The sequence below is a fragment of the Olea europaea genome, chromosome 18 (genome assembly GCF_002742605.1).
Source record: "Olea europaea var. sylvestris chromosome 18, O_europaea_v1, whole genome shotgun sequence".
In the NCBI taxonomy this organism is placed as follows: Eukaryota; Viridiplantae; Streptophyta; class Magnoliopsida; order Lamiales; family Oleaceae; genus Olea; species Olea europaea.
In genome coordinates, this window is record NC_036254.1 from 26,054,327 (window position 1) to 26,063,425 (window position 9,099).

Here is a 9,099-nt window from a genome sequence, read left to right on the forward strand (position 1 = left end):
AAAATTTTATTTGAAAGACTTGCATATATATGTCAACAAAGACAATTAATGAAAAAATCAGGAAAATTAACTAGAATATGTTATGAAAATATGGAAACCCCTGTGCAATGGGGATATAATTCTGAAAGAAAAGTTAGTAAAAGAAAATATAAAAATAAAAAGTTTAAAAAATTTAGAAATTTTAATAAAAAATATATAAAACCTAAAAGAAGGTATTATAAAAGAAAGAATAATCCATATAATCCACAGAAAAATAAGAATTACAAAAAAAATAAAAGCCAATGTAAATGTTGGAATTGTGGAGAAATAGGTCATATAAGTCCTGATTGTGATAACAAGAAAGTGAGAATATTACAAAAAGAATATTTAGAAATAAAAGATGAATTAAGTGAAATGTCAGCTATTGAAGAATATTATGATCAAGAAGTATATATAAGTGAAACGGAAGAAGATGGATCAGGATCTGAATAAAGAAATTGAAGAAATAGAAAATAATAATATAAATATACAAGAATATGAAGGAATAGTAGGATATGGATTAAAAGTCACTTTTAACAATAATAAGTTTAGAAAACTGGAAAAATTATCATTAGATTTGAAAATAGGAAAATGGGAAGTCTTTGATAGAATTTGAAAAAGAGAAATAATAGCAATAAATGAATATCACAAAATAGAAAAAATCATAGATGTAAGAACGACTTATGGGCAACATAAAATAAATCTTTTAACAAAAAATACAGTTGATGAATTATTAACAAAGATTAGTAAAAAACAAAGTGAAAAAATTCAATATATTTATTTAGCAGGAATACAAATAATGTTTAAATCACTATTTAGAGAAGGGATATATTCACCCTTAACCATAACTCTATATGATGGAAGAATAATAAACTTAAAAGATAGTCATTTAGGAACAATAGAAGGAAATTTAGCATATCAAAAAATTATGTTTACATGTTATCCAAAATATTGTGTATCACTGAAAGATAGAAACTTTAATGAAGTTTTATGACTACATTTCAAGCTTCATAGAGATGATATTATGCAACCAGGTAATCAAATTATGATTATAGAATATAGAGCATTATACACATTTACCAATTCTCATTATGGGATATTTATTCCAATAAACCATATATTGAAGTTCATAAAGAATGTAAAAATATTAGTAAAATAATAGAACCAAATAAACAAATAAGTTTAGTTCCACAAGAATATGAATTAATATAGCAAAAAATAAACCTGAAACAACAGAATTAAATGAATGAGAATGTTCTAATAACATAACATTCAAGGATGAAAAATTAATTAAAAGATCAAAAAGTCTTAAAATACCTAATAAAAACCAGTTAGAAGAAATCAACAAAACAAAAGAGGTAAAACTATATAGGAATGCTGGAAACATGAAAATAAAAGGAGAATATTATAATGGAAGAGAAAATATAAATGGACCAAACATATTAATAGATACGGGAGCTAGTGAATGTCATATAATTTCGATTAGAAACAAAGGACTAATAACTCATAAAACTGAACCATATAAGTATGTAAATTTTGATGGACAAATACATATAACAGATTTAGAAGTTAAAGTACCAATAAAAATAGGATAAATAGATCTTTTAGTTCCATGTCATATAGATAAAAGTATGGATATAAACCCTCATATACTTTTAGGAATGAGTTTTCTAAATGGATTAGAAGATTTTAGTATAAAAAGAGAATGATTATATATCGTTCATAATGGACAAACTACATTATGTAAAAAAAATTAGATGAATAATCAAATAAGTTTTCCATTAGCTGTGTATATACAAATTACTATTGTAGAAACAAATATAGCAACTTGTACTTTAGTAGATATAGGAAGTGATATAACAATATTTAAATTTTTTAAATAAAATTATGGAATAATAATAGTAATATAAAAATAACTGGTATTACAGGAGAAAGTACTCAAATAATTAATAGTACTGATAAAGTTAATATAATTCTTGGAAGTAAACAAGTAACAATAAATAAAGTTTATAAATATGATAAATTAGAATGTGATATTATTAGGAAATACAACAATTTCAATATTATAAACAAAATAATTATATAATAATGTTACAAACACTTTATGCACACTTATTAAAAATCCCTAGAGAATTTAAATCTTATAGAGTTCAGTCAGCTCAGCGTGGTTATAAATGGGAGAAAAAACAATTTCTTAATAATGAAATAAAAAATAAAAGAATATTATATAAAAAGGTTCTAAAAATAGGAATAGAAATGAATATAGAAAAAATCATTGAACAATTAGAAAAAGTTTATGGAGAAAATCCATTATTATTTTGGAAACCATATCATCCAAAAGTCAAAATAGAATTAACAGAAAATGTTATAATAAGAGTAAGACCAATGATGTATACTATAGAATATACACAAGAATTTAAAAATTAGATAAAAAAATTGTTAGAACAAAAATTTATTAGACCCAGTAATGAACCTCATAGTAGTCCAACATTTATGGTTATGAAACACTCTGAACAAATTAAAGGAAAAGTTAGAATGATTATAAATTATAAAAAATTAAACAAATATACTAAATATGATGGTTACTTTCTACCAAATAAAGAAGTACTAATAAATATTGTAAGAGGAAAACAATATTATTCTAAATTTGATTGCAAATCAAGATTCTGGCAAGTAAAAATGGAAGAAGATAGTACACAATATACTACATTTACCACACCTCAAAAAAAATATGAATGGTTAGTTATGTCATTTGATTTGAAAAATGCACCACAAGTATACCAAAGAAAGATGGATAATATATTTAAAAAGTTTAATGAATTTCTAATTGTTTATATTAATGATATATTAATATGTTCTAATAGTAACGAAGAGAATAGAAATCATTTAATCCAATTTATTAATGAATATAAAAAATAAGGAATTGTACTATCTAAAAAGAAATATATAATAGAAAAACAAGAGATAGACTTTCTTGGATTATCAATAGATAAAAGAGAGATATAATTACAGACTCATATATCCAAAAAGATAGAAAGTTTTCCAGATAAATTAAAATCCAAAGAATAAATTAAATTTTTTTTAGGATGTTTAAATTATGCAAAAGGATTTATTGAAAATCTTTCTAAAAAAAGACATAAAATCCAAATTTTACTTAGAAAAACAAATATTAAGGGATGGAATGAAGAACATACAGAAATAGTTAAATCATTAAAAGAATTATGTAAAAATTTACCAAAATCAAGGTTACTAGATGAAAAAGATAAATTGATTATTAATACTGATACTTCAGATAAATATTGGTCAGCAATATTAAAAATGGATTTTAATGAAATTTGTAGATATTCAAGTGGAACCTTTAACCAAGTAGAAATAAATTATACTACTCATGAAAAAGAATTACTAGCAATTATTAGAGGAATAAAAAAGTTCTTATTGTTTTTATTATCTAAGAAATTTATTGTTGAAACTGATAATTCTCAAGTTGCAGGATTAGTTAGGAATAAATTACCATCAGAACCTCAATACAAAAGGTTCCATAGATAGCACGCTTATTTAGCGCACGCTTATTTAGCATTTTATAATTTTGATATAGTCCATATTAAAGGAGTTAACAATTTTCTTGCAGATTTTCTCAGTAGAAATATAGAATTTACTGATAGATAAAGCCAAAGCCATGGAGTTATACCAATCTATTCTACATATACAAGAAATGACAAATTTTCTTAAAAAAGAATCTGAAGATATAAGCTCTGGAGCAACCCAGATCTCAGAGATATTCAACTCAAATATGAAAATATTGTTGAATATCACTACTGAACATCATAAATATGCCATTGAACTTAAAAATCAAGTTGATGCTATTGCAGCACAACTAAAAAATATACTGTTTGAAACGGATATACCAAATAGCTCAGAAATGAGTTTTCCAAATCAATATCAAACAGAGACAACTGGAAGTAGCAGTGGACCCAGACGTGATAACATACCAACTGATAATAAAGGAGATTCTATTTCTGTATCATCAACCAAGAAAGTTATGATACATGGTAAATAAAAGAGATACCAAAACAATAAGCATCATAGACCAAGAAGATAAAATCCCTTTAGATCTAAACGAAGAAAAATATGTCGAAATAGTCAAAATCGCTTATGAAATAAAAATAAGTGATTCATATTTCATTTCTCCGAGAAATAATGTTTATCCTAGAATAACAGTTATGGAAGGATGTGACCCTTCATTCATAAAAATAATGACAGACTATGGATTCATGGATTTGATTTATCCAGGAAAAGATTTTACTGAAATTTCAAAGTTTGATGACATATTCATTAAGGAAATATTCAAATTTGCCAAGGGAAGGAAAATATTTTTAAAATTCTATTCAATCAATCCAGAATATGATGGAGTTGTTTACTATCCAATTGAATACATAATCTCAATTGGATATGTTGCAGCCAATTTCCAATTGATGTTATAGAGAATAATAGAAAAGTCCCAACAGTGACAAAATCATGGATCAGATATAGAAGAGCACTTGGAATTAAAGCCATCTACAACATTGCCAAAAATTTGTTTGATAAAAAACTCTCATGCCTGTGCCAATATGAAAATTGGATGTTGGTATCCAATGGAGGATTTGCAAAATCAGAAATTTTAAAAGACTACATTACAAGATTTGATATACATCAATTTCCAGGATGTCCTATCACTATAAAAGAATCTTGGCAGCTAAGGGAGTGTCCCAGCTACATGTGAAGAAATGAAAGAAGAAGACAAAGCACCTTTTGACAAAGGTGTATGAAGGACAATGATACTACATGTAAAGACATTGAAGATAAGGAGCAATAATAGAAAAGATGCTCTTTGAATAGAAAAGTTGAATCAACATGTGAAGATGTAGGCCCAAAGACGAAAATAAAAAGGCAAGTGTGCCTTGCTGATGCATTCAATGATGTAATAGAGTCTAAAAAACTTGTATAAATAGAGACATTACCAGAGAAGAATATCATCTCATCCTATCTTGAATTCTCGAGTTGTAAGCAATAGCCTATTCTCAGTGTAAAAACCAGTTTTTCTGGAAACCCCTTATACCAAATTAAAGTCTTGTATCAATCCTAATAGAAATAAAATTCCAATATTTTAATATCAATATGAGTTTTTAAATATTTTTCCCATAGATTCTTGAAAGATCAAATAGAAAGTTTCCTTCTTATTTTAACAAAAAGAGAGTTTTCCTTAACAGAAGTTTAGAGTTTTATTCTTTAGAAGCTGATACAGTGAGAGCAAGTAGTTGAAACAGTAACAATTTCGTGAAGGCAGGAGGCCGTTGAAGGAAGCAATTTACTGATTTAGAGCTCGAAGATCACTCGATTCTAAAAATACAGGTCTAGATCAAACATAAGGTAAAACTATTAAACTTTTGTTAAAATTAGAATGAATCTTTTAAAGGTCTTAAAAGAATCGCAGGGATAATTGCATGATGATTATTTTGGTAAATGTCAGGATATACAATTGAAGGATTAGATAATTTATTAGAAAGAATGTTAAAAAAAATAAAGAATATTATAGCTCAATTAAAAAATACAAATTTACCATTTGAAGAATACAGTACTTTAATTATAAAATATGAGATGAATGTTGTAAATTATTCTTATTTATTAGATCATGGAATGATTTTACATTCAAATATCCAAAATAGAGTTAATAGAAGATAGAATGTTTAAAAGACTAGGACATATGTTGCAATATAGAAAGAATCATTTCATTAAGGATAATATAGACATTTCCATAAAAATAAATAGTAACAGGCCAAATAGAAAAATCTCCCACAAAACTAACTAAATAACAAAAAAAAAATTTGAAATTATTATAAAATTATGAGATAATTATTGACGTTTGTTTAGATAAGTCTTATCTACTTTTAAAGAATTTATTTTATTCGAATTGTAACTTTTATTTTGAACGTTATTAATATGAGTCTATTATTATAATAAAGTTACACAAAAATCTTTGGAAAAGGATACACGTCTAGGGTCCATGTGGCATTAGACGGACAATGGTGCCATTTGGATGTGGCCCTCAATGTCAAGCACATCTCAAAATCTTTTGACTCTCTTTATTTTTTTTCTCATATTTCCCTTTTGTTTTAATGTTTTATAACAAAAATATCGTTCTCAAATTTATTATTAGGGAAATTTTGATAGTATAATTATATCTATCATCATACCTAGTGGGCCTCTTGATTAATTATCAAACATTAAGGGGCATTTGTTTCCCTTTTTTTTTTTTTTTAAAAATGGGAATGAAAAATATAATTTTTATAAGCTCCATACAAGATATAGAAATTCAAATTTGATGACTTGATATGATGAATAATGATTATATTTTTCATTTAATGGGGGAAGAATGGAAAACAAAAAGGGGCTAAATAGATAATATGTTAAGAGTCAATTACCACTTAAATTTTGACGAGATTATCACCAACAATTGATACAAACTCAAGATCCAATAACGAACAAATTAAAACTCAAATCTAATTATTAAATTTTGTGTTATATTGTAATGATTATCAACATATTATAACAACAATCAATCAATCATAATTACAGCTATAATTCAAGTTGGTCAATCAATTTCATTTTTTTCCTTTTTTTTTTATTACTCAATTTTTACTATACTTTCATTATGACATAACTCTAAATAAAACTAATTATTGTAAATGTGTGGCTAAGAAATAATGAAGTGAGCCCTATGTAAAATAAGACCTCAAGTAAGACACGAGCTACTTATTTGATTTATTTAAAACCAATAATTTTATGTGGTTCATATCTCACAAGTTACAAGCTTATTTCTTTAAACACACGACTTGCTTATTTAAAATTTTATCAACCTTGATTCTGCCTCAACTCTATCGAACATTTTTGAATTCTTATGAAATACTAACAAGTAATTTAATGTAACACAAATGTTCGAATGTACATTCAATCAATCATACAAGACTTAACATCGTCTTCATAACCGTTATAAATAAAATTAGGAATTACAAAATGGTCCACCCTTGCTCCCACTCCCTCCAGTCTTGCGTGTAAAAGAAAATAGGACAGAAAATGAAAAATATTTTAATCTTCACCTCTATCTCATCTCCACAAAAGCCTTGACTAGACGGGCGGGCCACGTTGTACAAACATATAAGTTGAGTCCTTCACGAAATTTTTTGCATATAGGAGAGTAAAATTGAATTCAATTATGGCCTTTTGGTCAGTTTTCGCGTAACGATTAAAGCAGTGATCTAAATAACTCATCGCCTAAGCTTGAAGTTCGGGCATAATGCGTCGCTTCGCGTCTAGACCTTTTTTTCCAATTCCTAAACGGCTTAATTTTTTCCTTCATTTTTTCTTCTTTCATAAATGCACTTTATTAATTTTTTTCAAGTCTTTTATTTGACTTTAGTTTATTATTATTAAAAAAAAAATTCATTTGACTTCAATTTCAAGTTTTTAAAATATTTTATCCATATAAAAGTTAAAATTGACTTTATCTAAATAGTTAAACAAGATTTAAGTTTTTGCATTATTTACATTATGTAATTCTGATCTTAAAACTCATTTTATTACAAACTTCATAAGCATATATGAAGTTTCTATCAATCTATTAAGTAGGATTTGTCTAGTTGAAATTGAAACTATGAAAAAATTCTAATATTTGCATTTTGAAAACTTGATAATTGTATAATTGACTAATGGTAAGATTTATTAAGTAAATATCATATTTTAGAATTTTAAGTATTTAATATGCATTATTTTAATTATTAAGAGGTTGTTTGAGCCCCAATTTTCTTAAAAATTGCATTTTGAAGGTTTCAAATCGAGGTTGCTGCTTCAGATGATGCTCATCGGAAGGGGGAGACCCATTCAAAGCTCAGTGGTAGCACTCGACTTCGCATTCAATGTGTATTCCCGAATAATCTCATTTGATTCAATCGATATAGAGGTGCGCTTGAAGTGGGGAGTGTGCTGGATTGAATAGATGAACTTCCGAACATTTGGCGATCTCAAATATGTCGATATCAATGGTGACTCCACGAATATGCAGGCTAGAAATATGCTATTTGCTGCTTAGTGTTATGCTAGAGAATGTGTAGTTAAAAAATAAGGAAAAATTTTGAATTTGGGTGCAATATTATTTTATTAAAAAATGTGTAGTTGAGATGATATCAAATCACCGTTGACAAATATATTTTGATGAAAAAAGGGGCTGAAATAAGGGCTAAATAATTTTTAAAATGATTAAAAATTAAAAATAGTTTTATAAAAAAATGATTTTTTACACTTAAATCTCCCCTATGCTTGCTTAAGTTCGTAAAATTTGAATACGTATTTTAAAACACTGGATTAAAGTTTAAGAAAGTATCAATTTTGTGTGATCATTAAAAATTTAATTTTAGGTGATTATTAATAGTGATTTCTGAAATAATTCAACTTATGCGTCATTTTTCAACGCCTCATAAATGATACTATTTAATACAATCAAGTTCGGTATTAAAAAAAAAGGGATTTTGCTATACTAACATAGAGAATGACCGAACATATACATAGGAGTCGGCATTTTTTAATTCACGCAAGATAATGTGAGAGTCGATCCACCGTTCTGTCAACCAATCCGGTCATTTTAACTTAATTCATACAAAGAAAAAAGAAAAAAAAACTGCATTTTCTCGCCTGTCCTTTTCCCTGACAGTAACACCATCTCTCTCTTTTTTATCTCTTCCTTGTTCGCTTTTACACCCTCTCATTGTGTACGTTCATGCAGCATTAGAGATTGATCAGCAGTGAAGGACAACAAGGACTCAGTTTTTGGTGCTGGGATGGCAGATGAACAGGCCCGCCGAATGGTAAAAGTAATCGAATTTTCTCTTTCCTTTTGGGTTTCTGCCATTAATAAACAGTGTGACTGCAGTTCCAAAGCATGTTGCAGTTGGCCCTTTTCAGAATTATTTATTTATTTTTTACGATTTGAACTTTATGGATCTTTGCGAGGTTCTTTTTCTTTCTATACACACACATATACACACTCGGCCA